We start from the raw sequence: 13,232 nt of genomic DNA, 5'->3' as shown, positions 1-13,232 counted from the left end.
GAAAGAATTCCATATTGCTAGTACAATAAGATGCTCTCTGCACTGGGGATAATTAGACAGAATAGTAAATTCAACCAGGTATCTTGGAAATCTTAGATTCCTTTAGAATGACCATAAAATACAGTGCTAAACCACTTCCATTAAAATCTAACCAAAATCATCATGTATCGTTGAACAGTTGTGATTAACACTGTGAGGCAAAGTATTGAATCTTGAAGGAAAATATTGCTTTGTCAGCCAAATACACAAAGCATGAACTCCCAAAGAGGCTTAATATACTGGATAATGTGAGATTAATTGTTTAGAACTAGAAGTATGCTTATGTGACATATGCAGTCAGCATGTAGAGTAGTATATGTACTGCAAGCATTAGAAGAGGAAAGTGAAGAATTTTTGCTCAGGTATGCATTTTGTTTTTAAAACACTTTCTTTCACAAAAGACTTTGTAGTATTGCCACCTAACTATCATATTTCAGGAACCTGTTGACATTTACAGTTAATATTTGAAGATGCCAGTATTAAGTGTTATCCCAAACTTAAATGATACTAGTGGGCAGTGATACAAAAGGATAAGAGTCAAGAAATTCACAATTATATTTGTCAATCCAGATTATTTCCTTGGTTATTTAAGAGTATCTTTTGGTGGGTCCACGTACATTCCTCTCCTGTTTTCTTTGCAGGTCTCACAGAGTATGCCTACTGTACACCTAGGAGCAAGCCTCTGAGTCTGGGTCCACAGACTTCAGTTGGCAAGGTTCACGCTAGCACACTAAATATAGTTGTGTAGCTGTTGTGGCTTCGTCAGGATGGAGCACAGACTCTCAGCTATCTATGTGGTTGACTCACAATCTACCTTTCCACTCTGACCTGTCAATCTCTATCCAGTCCCAAACTGCAGGCTAGCTCTACACCTTCTCCTCCTGGATATCTCACTGTCATTTTAAATTCAACCTGTCCCAAACTGAACTCCTGGGGTGGGATCCTGTGCCCCACTTCCAGGCCCTTTATACCATTTAAGAGGGGCTGAGAAGCACAAAGGGGTCCAAAAAGCCTCACATCTGGCCAGGAGAGGAGTCCCCTGGTGCAAGAAAAATGGAAACAGACATAAGGCTTTCTCCCAAAGATGCCTTACTAGCATTGGTGTAAGGGGTAAACTGGGGGCCGAGCTGTGGATTAGAGGGCCATTTTGCACGAGCCACCGTGCTGCAGAGATTCCAGACAACATTACTAAACATAGGGCAGCCCAGGAAGGCTGCCGTAACTTAAACAGCCCCCTTTGACGTAAGCATGTGCAGAATCCCCAAAATTGTTTTTACGAAGTGAAGCCAGTTCTCCATTTTTATATAACATGTATGTACTATAAAAGCTACATTGTCATAGCGTCAACGGGGTAATGAGTGAGTTATGCTGGTGGAAGGTGTCAAACATCTGATTTTGACAGGAAAAGTAGTAAAATCTCCTTGATATTTCTAAAGTATTGTTTCAGAGTTATCCATAAAAGAAAAAAGTAGCCCATGGAATACGAAAAACATTCTCTATTTATTACTGAGGCTTTGGGCATTATAGAAGGTTGAACGGCTAACAGGATCTGGTTCTTTAGGGATCCAGGGTTTATGTATACATTTTCTGAGTACTTTTTTGAGCTTCTGTGTGTATATTCTAAGGCAACTTGCAGGGAGAAACTTTAAAGCCTTTACTCTAGGAGGGTGGTGTGGATTTTGGTCCCCCGCCACCCCCGCTTTTTTTTATAGTAATGAAAAATGCTCTGCTATGCATATCTAATTAGAATGTTAGAATTCACTTCTCAAAGGCTTTGTGGCTGCAAAGAAATGCATTTCTGAATATAAATGCAACCACAGTGGTATAGCAATCTAAGACCCTTTCATTACAGCCCTTCATTCCTGTTTCCTCAAAGAATCTCAAAGCAGGACAGAATGTTCTCCACCTTATATTATACATTTTTGCTCCTAAGTCTTGCATTACAGTGGATTTTTCTACTAGAAAATTGGATATTTCTCTCACTTTGGGCCCCAATTTGTTCTCATTGAAGGCAGCATCTATTGGCTTCAGTGGCAGCAGCATCAGACCCATTTTATGATTATGAATGTATGAGGAGTATATTCTCAGCAGGCATAAGGACTGGTCTCTATTTGCAGGTATAATTTGTTCCTACATTTTTGTGCTCACAGAATGAATCTAAGTAACTGCCCTTTTCCACCTGAGGTCAGGTGGTATAACAAAACTACTCAGGTTTGTTTTACCTGCATTAGAGTTGTATGTCAAAAAATGCAGATACAGATTTTGTGGGTGCAAATTGTGTCTGCAAAAGCAAGAACTCCCATCAGAAAATTTACTCCAAAGTCTCCAGACTAGAAGTCTTGACTCGTCCATCATATAATTTTGTCTGCAGAAAGGCTGCAGAATCAGTCCCATCGTGTACTATAGCTCACCTGTTACTGAAGTAACACAATCCACTTTATTATAAACCTAGTAGAAAGTATCTGTGATGGGTGGGGGGGGAAATTACAAAGACCACGGGAAGGTCACTTATAAACTCACTCCCTCTGAAAGGCACGTGATAGGTATCAAATATTTGTCCCTGCTGTTGCTCTATCACTCATGGTAATTTGAAATTTCACACATAAGCAGGACTGTGGGAAATGAGCAGGTTCCTCCACCCAGCTGCTATTCTCTGGGGGTGCCCCAGGTAGCCAAGGCTTCCTCATCCTTAGGATGATTGTATATTCCTGAAACATCTGTATTGCCAGAGAATCCCTATTGGCTGTATGAATATTTTTAGAGCTGTTTTTGTTACCCCTGAAGTCTTAAGCAACCAGAAGGAACAACTGGTTGGCAGCACTTGTGAAACTGACAAAAAGCTGACTGAGTGCTGGTATGCTTCAGGGCTTCCCAGTGCCAGGTCTGTGACACTGCAAAGCTGCACACCCCATCCTCCTCTTCCCAGTCTCCTCATGAGACTTCCTACTAAAACACCCTGCTCCCCTAGCATGAATCCCAGCTTCTCTCCTTTGTGGTTGGTCTCCTACCCTAAAACAGCTGTCCTAGTTTTCCCCTCCCCCCAACTTTGAAAATCTGGTCTCTCTATTGAGGCTCCCACTTCCTTCTGGCTCCCTCACCCACAGTGTGCTTCTTAATGTAGCACCCTGGGGCAGGCAGTGGGGAGGAGCTGCAGACAATGGAGAGGAGGTGTCACCCAGCACTGGTTGCCTCACACTTGCCCATTTTCCTCCTGCCCCTGAGGAGCAACCAGGGGTGAAAGTAACTTAAAGGACTTACCGGTACGCTGGAGTCCTGAGTGAGGCCTCAACCTGAAGAGGCAGGGCCTTTCAAGATTTAAAGGCCCTAGGGCTCTGGCTGTGGCTGGGAGCCCCAGGGCTTTTAAATCACCCCAGAGCTACCAGCTGCAGAGGTGGCTCTGGCCACCGTGGAGCTCCAGGCCCTTTAAATCACTGTGGGATCCTGGCTGCCAGAGCTCTGGCAGTGCTTTAAAGGGCCTGGGGCTCCCCGCAGAGGCAGGAGCACTGGGCCCTTTAAATCCCTGCCCGAGCCTGGCTGCCCGAGCTCCAGCAGTGCTTTAAAGGGCCCAGGGCTCCCTGCAGTGGCTGGAGCCCTGCGCCCTTTAAATCACTGCCGGGGAAGCCAGTCCAGTCTGGCACGGCGTACTGGCTCTTGCCAGTATGCCAGACCGGCTTACTTTCACCTCTGGGAGCAACACAACTTACTCCAGAGAGAGGATTGCATAGGTGTGTGCAGGAGAGAAAGGACTTGATGGGAGTAACTTTTGAGAGAGAAACAGGGTCTGTGCCCAGCAAATTGGACCATGAGGAAGCAAGGCGAAAACACACAGGAGGCAAAATCCTGGGATTCTTTTTCTAAAACTTGTAAAAGAGGCATACTAATAAATTGTTCAAATGGAAAAAAAATTGTAGGGAGAGAGGAAGAAATGGAGGGCAGGGACAGAACTAAAAGGCTCAGTGACTGAACTAGAGTGAGGAAGAAGCAGTGGAAATAATGCAGCAGAAAGAAGCAAGTGATGGGAAAAGAAAAATACTGGTGGGGAATGAAGGAGAGGGGGAGAGTAAGTAAGTAAATAGATTAGGTAGATTCCACATGGTCATTGAAATATACCCTGAGATGCCAGTGACACTGAAGGCACCCAATCTAGAATACACTGTTTAATTCTGAATCAAACAAGGCCTTTGCCAGTCAGACACAATAGGTCCTAAATTCTCTCCCCCTTCACTGACATAGATGATCTATGAAATTCTGTATAAGTGCATTAGAAAAAACCTGGACAAGATTAACATATACCAGAGACTGAAGTAATATGTACAGTTATCTTGCTGGAAAAGAAAAATAAACCCAATTATCTCAATAAAACCAGAACCAGATATCAAACATATCTATTTTGATTGAAGCAAGTTAGCATTCAGTGCTCACTAACCTGTTAAAGCTGTCAAAACATTGCATGCAGTGTAAAGTTTTATATTTATGTGAATCTATAACAAATAAGAGTGTATGTGTCAGATTTAGGCCACTTCCTTCACATATGCAAATTAAGAGGTGGCCAAGCAGGGCACATTTTTTGTGCCTGTGCTTGGCTTTCCATTACCTACACATCCCTGTATATGACTGGATAGATGCCATTCTGGCAATTAGTAAGAGCAGTGAATGTGCTGCAACTGGCCAGGGAAGAAGTCTCCTGCTGCAGATACAGTATTGATCTGTTTACTAGCCCTAGTGGGGAGGGCATGTCACAGGCTGGAAGATGGACTGGGTGCTATGGGATTCTGGGCTGTGCAGAAGACAATAGGCAGCTTAAGATGCACTATCACAGATTGGAGCCACCAGGGTAATTTTGATGATATATCTGAACTTTTGGCCTTCAGAATAGCCGACGTTCCAGGGTGGCATAGAACTATCTTTATCCCCCCTTTTCCTGGTCTATCCTGCATGAGAGCTGCTTTCTTTCATCACAGGTCTCCATCCAGAACTAGTCTTTCACGCAGAAGGACTTGCTTCCAAAATAGCCCAAACTGCTCCAGTTTCAGAGAAGCTAGTTTGCACAGTCTCTCAATCCTCTCCTGATAGTTTACACTGAAATGCAATGGTTCTTATACTCTACATCTCCCCCAGCAACACCCGCAGGCTTAAAAATATATATTTGCTGTTCTGCTTCCTTAGTGGCCTGCTACAGGATAGCAGGACCCAAATACAACTCCCACACATCATTTTGGGGAGGGTGCATTAAGTCAACTCAAGGGGAAGGAAAGCAGAGGAAGTAGAGCCTATCTAGTTCATGTCCACTAAGCTGGCTCTGCCACGTGGTCTAAACAGGTCTCCAAGGAGCTCAGTTTCCCCCTCTGTACTACTAAAACTGAAGCGGCAGCGTCCACCAACTGGCAATCAGAGGTAACAATTGAAGGCCCTGATTCAGCAAAGCACTTAACTTTGTGTTTACACCTCAGTGATTTCAATGGAACTTAAGTAAGCACTTAAGTACTTTACTTAATCAGGGCTTAAATCCATTGACATTAACCAGGGGTGAGCTAACTTGCTTCTGCCACTTTGCCTCTGCAGTGTGATCAGCACAACAACTGCACCGACACCTTTAAACTTACTAAGGCTCATGGGGCAGTTTCCATCACTGACGGTTTTAAAACCAACTGTAACCCATGAGGTGGGGCTGCAGCCTTCTCCTTTTCCTGGGTTCATCCATAAGGGCACCTGGTGCTTCTACCCAAGGAACCCCCTCCTAGTGCAGAGAGCAGGAAGGGCCTGTTCCTTAGGAAAATATTAAACACCCAGTCTCATACAGATGAGTGTTAGTGCACACAAAAATAAAGTGGCTATCACAACTGCCAGAGTAATAAAACAATAACCAGGGTTTTATCAGGTACAGGAACACTCAGGATAGCGAACAATGGGGAAAAAGTTACCAATACACAAATGCTACCCCTTCCAACATTTACAGTCAATGCATACCTCCCTGCTTCCTCCCAGCACCTACTTAGGCAAATAGTGAGTTCAGGCTCAGTCTTTGATAGGTTTCACAGTGCTGAAATCAGTGGCTGCCTTAAAGACACAATGTCAAAATAAACGAGGGTGTTACAAAGTCTCCATACCTAGGATGGAAAGATTGTCTTTGTGGCTCTCTGGTCTGGATTCAAATGTGCAGCTAGGCTGGTGCTTGGTAGCTTGACCTTGACTCCCTCCGTCCTCAGCCTCCTGGGTTTCTGGTCTCTGTTGCACTGACAGTGTTCAATGTCCCAGAAATCCCCAAAGGAATCAGTCTTCCCTTGGGTAGGGATGTGGAGGATAGAAAAAGGTCCTCCCTACCTGTAATGCTTCTCTCTCTGCTCAACTCCAACAACAGCCAAATGAAAGTAAAGTCAGCCCCTTTTCTCTGAGTCCTAGCTCATGACTGGTCCTAGTAGCATTGCCAGCCTGTTCTCTCTCTGCTCTGGACCTTAGGCAATCTGAGAAACAGAATTCTGTGCCTCTGACACCATTACTTCTGTAGACCAGGTGCAAGTCCCCTACAGTATCAGGAGCACTCCTCCAAAGGGGTTACACCAGAATGGATGTTTTTCTAAAAGATATGCTCTAGGAATTATCATGGGGGGAAACTCTATGGCCTGTGTCATACAGGAGGTCAGACCAGATGATCAGAATGGTCCTTTCTGGCCTTGGAATCTATGAGACTCTTTTTCTTTTAAAGTATGTATTGCCTTCAGTGTTTTACCAAAACCCATTACAGATGTTGTGATGTTGGTGTCCCTAAGACTCTTGGTGTCCTTAAACCTCTAATGGCTAGAATCTGGGATTGGATTACATGGGTGGCTCACTCAATTAATTGCCCTGTTCTGTTCACTACCTCTGAAGCATCTGGCACTCCTGCAGTCCTTTTCCCACTCATGGCACCCCTGTAGGTTGTTGACCTCATTTGGCAGGTTCCCAGTGGCTCAGCCCTCCAGCTGGGTGTCATAGTCAATATGAACCCCTTCTGGGGTAAGGAAAGAGTCCATCAAAAACAGTCTATTTACCCTCACCATGGTCTACAGCCCAGGCTCTGGGCCCTTTAAATTCACCCCTTCACTTGGGCTTCCTAAGAAGCCTTGTCTCCCTGCTTGGGGTTACACCACTTCATCAGCAGTCAAACCCAGGCCCACCCACTACTCTGGGTTCCATCCCAGAGACCCTATAAACAGCAGCCACATACTGCTCACTTCAGTTCATTGCTGCTACTTCCTGGGCCTCTTCCTACCGGGCCCCTTTATCTTCACCCCTGACCTAATGATTACAATTCCTAAATCCTCTCTCTCCCAGCTTAAGCAAACACAGCCAGTGGTGCTCCTGTGGCAGAAAAGAGCTTACCCCAGTCCTATCCAGGAACTGAGCAGCTAAACCCCTGCAGCTCCTTTTTTCCTGAGGCTGCTGAGCTCTGATTGGATGGTTTCATGCAGCCTCTCTAGCCAGGCCTGGAGGATCCGCCTTTGCTGCTCCTTTCCTAGGATGATGGTATAGTAGGGCTGTGGGGTCTCCAGCAGCCTGATAACAAAAAACACATTTTTCTTTACTCTTATGCATAGGAGTAAAATAAATATCACTGTAAATTTAAGTGCACCAGTCTAAGTGTTAATAAATTGTATATGGACCTATTCAATCACAGCAGTGTTTAAATGTAACTACGGTGGCCTTGATGACAACATCTTTTTTGCCTTTTCTTCTTGTTTTTAATGTAAATAGGACATTTGCTATGTCAACATAGGTTAGGCAGACACTCTATAAGCTGGTATCTGCCCTATATCTTCTAGTTCACTCTGTGGAATAGTTTCTCATAGATACAGTAGATGAGGATCAGACTTCTTAGCCTGTCATGCAACACCACAGAAATTTTAGGCCTGTGTGGAGAGACTGAGTCTGTACAAGCAATGCAGTTAGAACACTTGTTTCCAGCAGACTAAGTGTCTACAGTATAGAAATTGCCATACTGACATAGAGTGTCAAACATACCAGAGCCCATTCATTGTACAAGATACTGTTGAAAACAGTTGTCCTGCTCTTATGAACAGGGTCAGCTGAGTTCAACAGCCACAGTAACAAAGCATGCTAGGTTTCTGGCACACTTTACTACAACAGGTGTTGAACTCAGTTGACCCTGTTCACACTAGCAGGACAACTGTTTTCCACAACAACATGTGAGTGGAGGAAGGAGAGATGGCAGGAGGACTGCCCAGTTTCACATCTAGTGTCCCATACAATAGTTGCTGTACTTCTGAGAGAGCCAGATTGTGACCTCAGATGTATATAGTTTAAGGATGGAAGGCAATTCCAATAAGATGAGAACCGGCTCCACTCTCAGCCCATATCTAAACCAAATCTAAACTTGCAAAGGTCTCTGATGGAGTCCTTTAAGGAGCACCTCCAACCAGGACCCCTGCTCTTATTCCCTGTACCCATCTGGATATTCATGGCTAGCCTCCTGCTCAAACCACTCCGCAGGCATTTGTTTTTCATCCTCATCCACTATCATCCCTCCACCATGCCAAAGGTCTTTGGCACCCCTCCCTGAATAGTTCAGCATCATCCAGGAAGTCATTCAACACTCTTTTGTGCAAGACTTGAGTCTTGGGCATTCCCATTAGATTGTTCCCAGCCCCTTTAGTTATTCATTATTTCATCCCAGCCTCTCCAGCATACGCAAGTCAACTTGACCCATTTTATAGTGTGTATAGTGTGCTCTGTAACAATCATGCAGTGAGTAATAAGATACTATATATGTTTTCCTTGTGATTATGCCCACATTCTTGTAGAATTTTTTTGGATCCTAGATAATACCCATTTTCCACCCCTTCAAGAAAAGCCATCAGTCTGTCTTACTCCCTCTCAACAGGGGTGAATGAAAGTGTTGTTTGCTAGTCTTTGGCTTTTCATTTTCTTCTGTGATTTTCAACCATGGTGGGACAGGGGTCCAAACTTTGCCCTTTCCATTTATGAAGTGCCTCATATAAAATTATTGGAAGAGAGATTATATTTCACTTACACTCTCTGTCTATGTAATCATGAATTTTAAAAAAAAAATATTTGTCAAGTATTAAAATATATCCTAAACAAACAACTATGAAATTGAAATAAAAGAATACAAAGAAAATAGAATTAATAACTGTTTATGTATAGACAAGATCAAAAACTTTAACAAAATACCACAAATGCTTACTAAGTATTAAAGGGCCACAGACTTTCCAGTGTCAAAGCATATAAAATTGGACTCAGTTAAAATAATGAATAATGTCCATTGTTCAGAGATAATATGGACATTTCTTATTCTCCCTGAACCTAACTAGTCACTATGAGATTCACAAATAAATATTTTTAATTATTTTGATTAATTCCTTTATTCCCACTGTGGTTGGTACCTTAAAACTGACTCCTTCAGAAGCCAGGGCTAACATGAGAGGGATTTTTTTTAAGAGCCAGTGGGCTGAGGTACATCCCTCGGCCTGTGTCGCTTCCAGCAGCTCCCATTGGCCCATTGGGAGCCGCGATCGGCCGGACCTGCGGATGGGGAAGGTAAACAAACCGGCCTGGCCCGCCAGGGGCTTTCCCTACACAAGCAGCGACCCCAGTTTGAGAAACACTGGCATAGGCTCTCGCTATAGCAGCAAAAGCAGGGGTTCTCCTGTCGGCATAGTTAACCCACCTCCCTGTGAGGCAATAGCTAGGTCAATGGAAGAAATCTTCCGTCAACCTCATGCTGTCTACACTGGGTAGAATTAATTTGAATTAATTGCCTTGCTCAAGGGTGTGGATTTTTCACACCCCTGAGCGACGTAGCTGGGTCAACTTAACTTTTGAATATAGACCTGGCCTTATATGTCATTGTTTGGAAGCATGAGGTGCTGCTCTGAGCAGACATGAGCCCGTGGATTCTTCTTTGCATTCTCCAGTTGAGAGTATACAGGCGTGAGTACGTCCTACAGTGGAGCATGCATAGGGACATATACTTGAAGAAGAAGCTGGCTTTGAAGCCAGATTCTGTTAGTGATGCATCAATAAGTGGCTGCACTGCACCAGAAGATCTGGCTCCATGTTTTCATCACCACTATTCTGAGACTACTCCATATATTTATAGTCCTCACTGGCAGGATTTTTTCTGAGCTCTATTTCCTTGGTCCATGCTACACATTTCCTCTTTCTTCTTAGTATTTATACCTTTCAAATACATGTACATGTTTGTCATATTTTTCTTTAGTGGTAATTTGGCCAAGCTATATATATTTTGTTTTTTTAATCTCCTTTCATAACACAGTCCCCTTCAGCCCCTTAATCACTTTTGTTGTTCTCTAGACAGGGGAAGATAATTGGATGCAGGATCTGAACAAGTAGATTTTTACATGGTTAAACAAAGATAAGCTTTCTGGAATATATCTTGTACAATAAATACTTTTTGGAAAGTAGTTTTGTAACTTAAGTAATAGGTTTTGAGTTAAGCTCTTTCTTCCCTGGCTAAAAACAAAACAAAAACAAAAAAACTAAGAACACATTCCTAGAATTGATAAATGTTATTTATTGAAGGACTTTCAAAAATATTTTCATAAATGGTCAACTGATGACAGAAAAATTTATATTCTACACTCTAACTTGCATGTACTTCATCAATCTTATCTACAAATGATTAGAAGGTTTATAGGATAGGAAAATGACGAATTTTCTCTGGGTTTCAGAATAAACCATGTTCTGACCATGTTCTTTGGTATTCTGAAAGCTAAAATAGAACAAGAATGTATTGCTTAATATGAAATATAAATCTAAATTGGTGCAGATTCACACCATTGGGGCTTTATTCTGATTTTTAGTGATTGTGAAGCATCTCTATAGATTACTGACTTGGTGTGTACTCTACCCAGCATTCAACACTCTAAGTACTGGAAGCATGTATTGGCATAACATCATGAAGGTGGGATTTGACCAGATGGAGTCTTGAATATACGTTACAAATATGAAAAGTGAGTCATCCCCACAGTTATCATAAAGAAAGTGTGCAAATATAAAGGAAAAAGCTTCTGTGCTGTCTCATAAATAGGGGGGAACTCAGTACAAAATAAAACAATGGGCCAGATTCTGATCTTGGAAACATGGGTGTAAATCTGGAACAAGTCCCCAAGTGTTGCTTTCTCTATTGCTGTTTCTATACTTCTGGAAAAAAATAAACAGTGAACGTTGTGCATTGCCTAAAAGTGAAACACTGGGAACCCATGAAAGCTTTGACACTGGCCACATCTTTTTATTAAGGAGTTTTAAAAAGTTAACAGATCCTTGCCATTTAAATATCAGAGACATTACAATAATCATTACAACAGTGAGCTTTTGTTTAGAGAAACATTATACGGTAATTCAATCATCCGATCTCTCTATTTAACAAAGTGTTCCCATGTTAGAGAGTGAGCATCTTTACTCTAATCATGGCATGTCATTTCCAGTTATTTTATTAAACTGACTGAAATATCTGATTACATGCATATAACAAACCAGGTATGCACAAGACTATCATTAGAAAAAGCCATCAGGATAATTTGAACCAAAATATTTTCACAAAGAAACAGAATTAAACTCAATTCCTGCCTCCTCCAGTCCCCGGGAAATGGGGCTATTAGAGTAATAGATATCACTTTGTATATGGACAATTAAGGGCCTGACTATAGCCGATGCCAACAGAAGTTGGATCTGGACTTTGAAAAGGGGCACAGTATGCTCCTGCCATACTATGTCCTACAAGCTGTAGCATATGTGCAAGAGCTGGGATGCCTAGTCACACACGAGATAATAGATCATCCCTGTGGCTTTATCTGGGCTGCTAGCAGATACACTATCTACTGCTCTTGAGAGCTTGGATGCAACATGATGCTACTGCATGGGAGAAGAGGGTGTGGGGAGGTCTTTACATGTTCTTCCCCCATTACTACAAGCATACAGCATAAGGTAGGATTTTTCCCTCCATACTTCCAAATAAAATAATTGGAGCACCTTTCCTAACTAAGAACAGGTACCCACTGGCAGATAGAGAATTTGTATGTCAGTTAATACAACTACAAATTAAATATTTATAGGGCCAGAGCCTGCTTCCCTTAAAGCCAATGGCAAAATTTCCACTATATGCATGGGCGCAGGGTCTGGCCCAATGAGTTCAGTAAAATCATAAGTATCAAAATGTCAAAAAGCAAAAACTAAAGCAAGGCCATATTAAAACTCTACAACTTTCTTTCAGATTAATTTGAAACAAGGTTTTAGTGAGACTGAGTTTATATGTACAATTCTGTTTGCAATGCAGACTGGTAGCAAGGCTGTTTTGGGGAGTCCAGCCAATAAGGTAATATAATATCTTAGAAATAATGAAGGAAAAGATCAGTTCTGGCAGCATGTGTATGCAGAGAGAGAGAGCACAAGATGACTGTATTTTTGTTTGAATAATGGGGGGAAAGATAACTCTGCAGGCAAACCAATATAAGTATCAAAAGTCACTTTTCAGTCCGAAAGAGGTATCTTTTAAAGAAAACCACTGAATTTTTGACAACCACCCTAAAATACCACAGAGTCAAATGATCATGAAGCTAAAGTTCTCCTAGAACTCAGTCTTTGCCAAATTCCATTTGCTGCTTCAGAATACTGCTGGTTATCCAACTGTGGGTTTCTCAGCAACGATCAACTAGCACTGAAAGCACCTCAGGGGCATAACGTTTCAAATAAAAAACTGAGTATTTTTGGCATTCCTGTGACATTCCTTGCATCCTGAAGGCAAATCTATGTCAGAGAGGCAGCAGACTGATCAGAAACAATGTTGGGGAGATAATGAATAGAAAATGGATACCCGATAAAAGATAACTAAGCCAGAAACTGGCTGTACCTCAGCAAAAAAAGAACTTGAATCACATCAACACACTATCACTTACTTAATGTATAGAGAGTCCAGTTGACCCAAGTCTCATGTTCTACAGTCTTCAGCACACAAAATGTCGGAATACCCACAGAATAAGTTTACAAGGTTAAGTGCTTATAGCAGGACTTCTTTGCAGTGATTCTTTCTTTAATGGCTGCATTCATTTCTTTGAGGGATTTCAGAGAGTAGTACTAGGTAACTGTTCATCTACCCCAAGAAGATAGGGTTTTGTGAAGCTCCATTCTGCCACCACTCCTGTTCAATGTATATCATT

The 13,232-nt window shown here is 42.3% G+C and overlaps 1 long non-coding RNA gene across 2 annotated transcripts in view; it reads right to left on the bottom strand.

Moving 5' to 3' along the window:
* The window catches only part of LOC123367531, a 66,140-nt gene that overhangs the window by 28,568 nt on the left and 24,340 nt on the right, over positions 1–13,232 (bottom strand). For both annotated transcript variants that reach the window (XR_006578514.1, XR_006578515.1), the window contains exon 2: positions 7,399–7,572. This is a non-coding gene — a long non-coding RNA (uncharacterized LOC123367531). The remainder of the gene's footprint in view (positions 1–7,398; positions 7,573–13,232) is intronic.

The sequence above is a fragment of the Mauremys mutica genome, chromosome 3 (genome assembly GCF_020497125.1).
Source record: "Mauremys mutica isolate MM-2020 ecotype Southern chromosome 3, ASM2049712v1, whole genome shotgun sequence".
NCBI classification, from domain to species: Eukaryota; Metazoa; Chordata; order Testudines; family Geoemydidae; genus Mauremys; species Mauremys mutica.
This window is presented reverse-complemented; position numbering and strand designations above follow the sequence as displayed.